The sequence below is a fragment of the Macaca nemestrina genome, chromosome 1 (assembly GCF_043159975.1).
Source record: "Macaca nemestrina isolate mMacNem1 chromosome 1, mMacNem.hap1, whole genome shotgun sequence".
NCBI lineage: Eukaryota > Metazoa > Chordata > Mammalia > Primates > Cercopithecidae > Macaca > Macaca nemestrina.
The window spans coordinates 111,960,351-111,966,350 of NC_092125.1; the positions used below are offsets into that span (position 1 = coordinate 111,960,351).

A 6,000-nucleotide genomic window follows, 5' to 3' on the forward strand; every position below is an offset into this window, starting at 1 on the left:
GGAAGGAGGAAGGAAGGGAGGGAGGGAAGGAGGCAGGGAGGAAGGGATGAAGGAAGGGAGGGAGGGAAGGAGGCAGGGATCAAGGGAGGAAGGGAGGAAGGAAGGGAAGGAGGCAGGGAGCAAGGGAGGAAGGGAGGAAGGAAGGGAGGAAGGAAGGGACGGAGGGAGGAAGGCAGGGAGGGAAGAAAGGAGGAAGAAAGGAAGGGAGGGAGGGAGGAAGGAAGGGAGAAAGGAAGGGAGGGAGGGAGGAAGGCAAGGAGCAAGGAAAGGAGGAAGAAAGGAAGGGAAGGAGGACGGGAGGGAAGGAGGGAGGGAAAGAATAAAGAGAGAGAGAAAGAGGGAGGGAGGGAGGGAGGGAGGAAAGGAAGGAGGGAAGGAAGGAGGGAAGGAAGGAAAGAAGGAAGGAAATGAACAAAGTTACATGAAGATGAGAACATCCAGGGGAACTTACACCATCAACATTTTCCATTAACAGGAACATGCTAACTAGTTATTAGAGAAAGACACACTACTGTAAAACCATATACTGTTTCCATGGGGTACAGCCCCTTCCTCCTCCTCTGAAACACATTCTGTCTCTGGCCCACTGTTGCCAGAAACACTGAGTCTTGTCTTTGGATAAGTTCTGGTGCCCACAAGAATGAAATGAGACAGTGGACCCCAGAACACCAGGCCATGACCTTCCCTGCTGCTCCCTGTCCACTCCAGAAGCTGCCCGGCTGCAGGTGGGGGCCTCAGCCCCTGGGTCTGACGTCGTCCATTTGCCATTCTCACTGGACTTCTCTCCCTGCACTGGCTCCTACTGTCCCAGGACCTGGTGGGCGGCCACGTGAGAAGGACACAAACAGGCCATGCCCCTTTCTTTTTCCCCACTCAATGCCTGCAGTGGTGGGTTCCGTGGGGTAGTGACCAGAGATTTACTCATTATGGGGCCTCTAGCCCTAAGCAAGGCCTGGTACCTAATAGTCACTCCATAAATGCTCAGTGAAAGAAGGCGTCCACCACACGGTCCTGGGAACCAAGAATTCCACTGTGGCCCATAAATTCTAAGTACTACAGGATCCTGGAATGGGAGACGGGAAAGGCCTTCAAAAGTGGCCACTCTTTTAACCCATTATACTGGCAACTGAGCCATGTTTCCCCATCCTGGACACATCTAGAGGGCAGTGCCTAAAACCAGACACATCTCCCCACCCAGGACAGTGCAGGGGCCTTAGCCTGGGGGATGCGGGTGGACAGGGAGGGGGTGAGCCATGAGAGCTGAAGGGGAGAAGGCAGGTGAAAGGGGATGGCAGGGTGGAAACAGAGAGAGAAATGGGGGCAGAGAATGGGGGGTGAGAGGGCAAGAGAGAGGAGAGGGATGCAGATCTAGCTACTAAGGAAAAGTCCTGGAGAGAACACTGTCCTCTCCCGAAGTAAAATTACTTCCACCTGACTACGGCACTGCAGGTTGTGGGTGGCACACGCTGTGAATATTTGTTCATTCATTTAACAACTATTTATTTAATATCTGTTTCATGCCAGGCAAGGCCCTGCGATGTTTAGGGCCCTTGGCATCTTCCCTTCACATCTGAGTCATAATAGAAAGAGGACTCTGACCCCATCCAGCTGGCAATGCCTCAGGACTTTTACCTGTTGGATCTGGCAGCTCTTCCTGACGGCCCACACCGTGTGAGGCTGCTCTTGGTGCACCGAATGGGGAAGTTTCTGCATCAGTGCCTCGGAGAGTCCACCGGAAGCCCTGGACAGTGGGAGTCGGTGGTACCCCAGCGTGGAGGCCAAGAGCACACAGCACTGAAGCTCCAGACAACCTCAGGAGGACGGTAAGGGACAATCTGCTGGTGAGAGCCTGGGTCACCAGGAACCTTCGCCTGCATCTAAACAGCATTTGCCTTCAGATTGCCTATGAGATAAAAGAGAGAAATCAAGGTTAACATTGAGATTTGGGGCTTGGGAAACTTGAAGGACGGAGCTGCTATTTACGGAGACTGGGAAGACCCAGGGAGGAGCAAGTTGAAAGGCGGTGGGGAACTAGACTTGGTTGGGTTTCTGTCATATGTAATCATACAGTCCTGACCAGCCTGGGCAACATAGTAAGACCCCATCTCTGAAAATAAAAAATGAAAAATTAGCTGAGCATGGTGGCACACACTTGTAGTCTCAGCTACTCGGGAGGCTGAGGCAGGAGGATTCCTTGAGCCTTGAATTAGAGGTTAGTGAACTATGGTGGCACCACTGCACTCCAGCCTCGGGGGGGAAAAAATAGAGTCCTGACTAAAATACTTGAGTAGCCAGGGAAGACTTCAAAAAGTAACTAATATTTGAGGCAGATCTTAGCGAACAAGAATTTGATGCTTTCTGTTAGGGAATTAAGAGTGTGTGGGTGTAGTTAGTTAATGCTTATTGAACTATCTTCGGAATCTCATCTACTGGTCTATTTGGTCTATCTGTACACATATATTCTATACACTGTCTCACTGAGCTGTTGCTAGGTTATGCTACAGTAACAAAAGTCCCAAAATCTCAGCAGCTACACATACAAAGGTTTATTTTTCATTGACATTTCTTTTTATGGCAGGTTGACTGTGACTCTGCTCTATACCAGCTATTTTATTTGGTAGATGGTGAAAACTGTGATACTTGGAGATTGTTGAATATGGTATTAGTATGTTCATTCATTCATTCATTTAACAAATATTTATTTAATATCTGTTTCATGCTAGGCAAGGTCAAGTACTGAGAATACAGTAGTGAATAAAAGAGACAAAATCTCTAATTTCCAGGAGCTTATATTGAAAATGAGATTAAACACATATAAAATCAAAACAGCAATGAATACTATATTCATAAATAATAGCTGTAAGAGATTTTAGTAAATCTTTTAAAATAAAAAAATATAAAAATTATTAAAACTAAAATGGCCAGGGGTGATGGCTCAGGCCTGTAATCCCAACACTTTGGGATGCAAAGGTGGAGGATCATTTGAGCCCAGGAGTTTGAAACCAGTCTGGGCACTACAGGAAAACCCTGTCTGCAAAAAATAGAAAATTAGCCGGGCACGGTGGTGCATGCCTGTAGACCCAGCTACTAAGGAGGCTGAGGTGGGAGGACTGCTTGAGCCTGAGAGGTCAAGGCTGCAGAGAGCCATGATCATACCACTGCACTCCGGCCTGGGCGACAGAGCGAGACACTATCTCAAGAAAAAAAAAAATTATTCGAGGTAGTCCGAAAACTCTTATGTAGAATACTATTGTTCACATCACATCACGTCAGCCCTTTAAATGGCTTAACACTTATTTGGGTATGATCCATAGTTTTCCTGGTAATTAAATACCTAAGAACAATTAAGTATAAAAAAGTTATTGCCTTGACAGGAAGATTGTAAAAATTTTAAAAAGACAAATAAATAAAAGAGTCAAAACTGTAGCTCTGTGGGGGCTCAAATAACATCTAATTCAAGTCACAATGAATATCTAGCAATCATTCTGAACACCATATAATTCACTTAATACATTTTGCCTGAACGCCCAACACATCTTAATTACCAACTCCCGTATGTAGCCAAGAAACTGACAATCATTTGTAAATTATCACCTATGACTCCATCTGCTCTACACACTTATTTTTTTAATTTTACTCATTTATTATTTTTACTTTTTGTAGAGATGGGATCTCACTATGTTGCCCAGGTTGGTCCAGAAACAGAAATAGACCCACACTAATTTCATAAATCAGATGACCATACAGCCATTCGATTTATGAAAAAAAAGTGCCACACGGTACAGAAGGAAAAGGATGGTCTTTTCAATAAATGGTGCTGGATCGAGCAGACACATCCATGTAGTAAAAAGTGAATCATAGCCGGGTGGGGTGGCTCACGCCTATAATCCCAGCACTCTGGGAGGCTGAAGCGGGCAGATTACTTGAGCCCAAGAGTTTGAGACCAACCTGGGAAACATGTTGAATCCCCATCTCTACAAAAAACATGAAAATTAGCCAGGCATGATGGCACACACCTATAGCTGCAGCTACTCAGGAGGCTGAGGTGGGAGGATCGCTTGAGCCAGGGGGTGGAGGTTGCAGTGAGCTGAGATCCTGCCACGGCACTCTAGCCTGGGCAATAGAGTGAGGCCCTGTATGGAAAAAAAAAAAAAAAAAATTAAAATAAAATTGCTATAAGGTTAACACAGAAAAATGTATTCATACTCTTAAGTTAGGCATTGACGTCTTAAGCAGGACACAAAAAGCAGTAACCATAAAGGAAAAGATTGATAAAGTATAATTTCATTAAAATTAAGAATCTCAGGCTGGTGCAGTGGCTCATGCCTGTAATCCCAGCACTTTGGGAGGCCAAGGCAGGTGTATCACTTGAGCCCAGGAATTCCAGACCAACCTATGCAATGTGGCAAAACCCCATCTCTACTAAAAATACAGAAAAGAGCTGAATGTATACTGCAGTAACTTTTCAAAGATTTCTTTGACACAAAGTTCTCAGAAATCTTAAAACTAGCATTTCAGAATAGAAAAAAAGAGCTTCTGGTTCACTGGTGAAATTTTACTAATAAAATTTTAAAACAGAAAGAAAACTAACGCATATCAGCTCAGAACAAAGGCAAAACACTACCAGCAGATCACTTTTCTTTAACTTCCTGAAGCACTGGGATTCATTCTTTCGGCAAAGAAAGGATGAACAACACTGGAACCCAAAGAAAAGATACCACTGCAAGAAAAGACTTCTTATCTAAAGCAGCTCTAGCAGCAAAAGATAGGAGGAAAGCGAGGAAACCACGCCAAACGTCTTGCTTAACTCTTCGGTGAAAGGACGCCAAATGAGATGATCTAAGAAGCCAGAAAGACAGACAGACAGACACAAGGAAATCATAGCAACTCTTTGGAGTGCAAACACCAACTCCACAATCCAACCTACCGGAAACCCTGCGGTTAATTTGAGGCTTGTCCCGCTAGTCATGAGGTGATTCAGTGATGACTACAAACGCTCCTCACGTGCATCCTGGACCTGGCACACCTGGCTTGCCCATCACCAGCCTGGAGACACCGCCAGGAGCAGAATCCCGGAGGCCAGTAAAGACTCCAACTTTGCAAGTCAGGGACGCGAGTGCTCTCGCCTCTCAGGTCCCCAGAGGGAACCGAGTTCTGGCCTCAAGGGTGGGGTGCGGGGTCAGTGTCCTCCACAGGATATACGAGTACATGCCCCCGAAGCTGCTCCGCCTCTCGGATGCCACAGAACACCCACTAGCGAGTTTCTGCCCCAGCGCCCACGAGAGGTGGGCTGCGGGCTGCAGCAGCGAGCTAGGAATTGAGCGCAGGGAACTTAGGTCCCGGCGGCGCCGGAGCACACGCCTCCCCATCCCCCCCGCCGCGCCCCCGCCGCCGCTCGCAGCAAAACTTGCCACAGCCGCAGCTCGACCCAGCTGTGCACCAGCGGTCCCAGACTCACCGCCCGCCCGGCCAGGCGCGGCGCCCTCACCTCGGAAACGCTGGGTGGACTTCGCTGTAAACCGTAACTTCCCATCCAGACTGCAGACGCGCCGCCGCGCCTCTGCCCGCTCCTGGCGCCGCAGGTCGCCCCTCCCGCGTTCCCCAAAGCTCCGAGCTCACTCAGAAGCTCAGGCAGCCTCACGATGGTCACCTACCCCCGAATACAGCCGCTGTCTCAACCGCCGCCCAGCCCCTAGCCTGCAGCCCGCTGTCTCCTCACGGTCCTGCTCTGCGCGCAGGAGAGCCCAGGGCGCAGGCGCAGATGCAGGAGGGCCTTAAAGGTACTCTGCCGCCTCTACCGCACAACGCATTCGCGCGGGCCAAGAAAAGGAGTAATCGAGGGGATGCACCCAGTGCAGCGGAGACCAGGAAATCCCTCTCTCCGGGAAATCGCCTCTCTTTCAAAGCACCAGCCCTTGACCCTGCAAATCACTGATTTCCCCAGCCATTTGAACTGCCCCTGCCAGGTTAAAGAGGCAGAAGACACACCCCCTCGGGGGC

General features: G+C 48.5%; 1 protein-coding gene across 1 annotated transcript in view; it reads right to left on the reverse strand.

The window, feature by feature from the left end:
- The window catches only part of LOC105479052 (NBPF member 11), a 45,592-nt gene extending 39,854 nt beyond the window's left edge, over positions 1-5,738 (reverse strand). Inside the window, 4 exon segments of the mRNA XM_071070151.1 lie at positions 1,633-1,903; positions 4,017-4,133; positions 4,928-5,310; positions 5,489-5,738. The gene's annotated coding sequence lies outside the window, so the exon portion shown is untranslated.
- Positions 5,739-6,000: the final 262 nt, after the last annotated feature.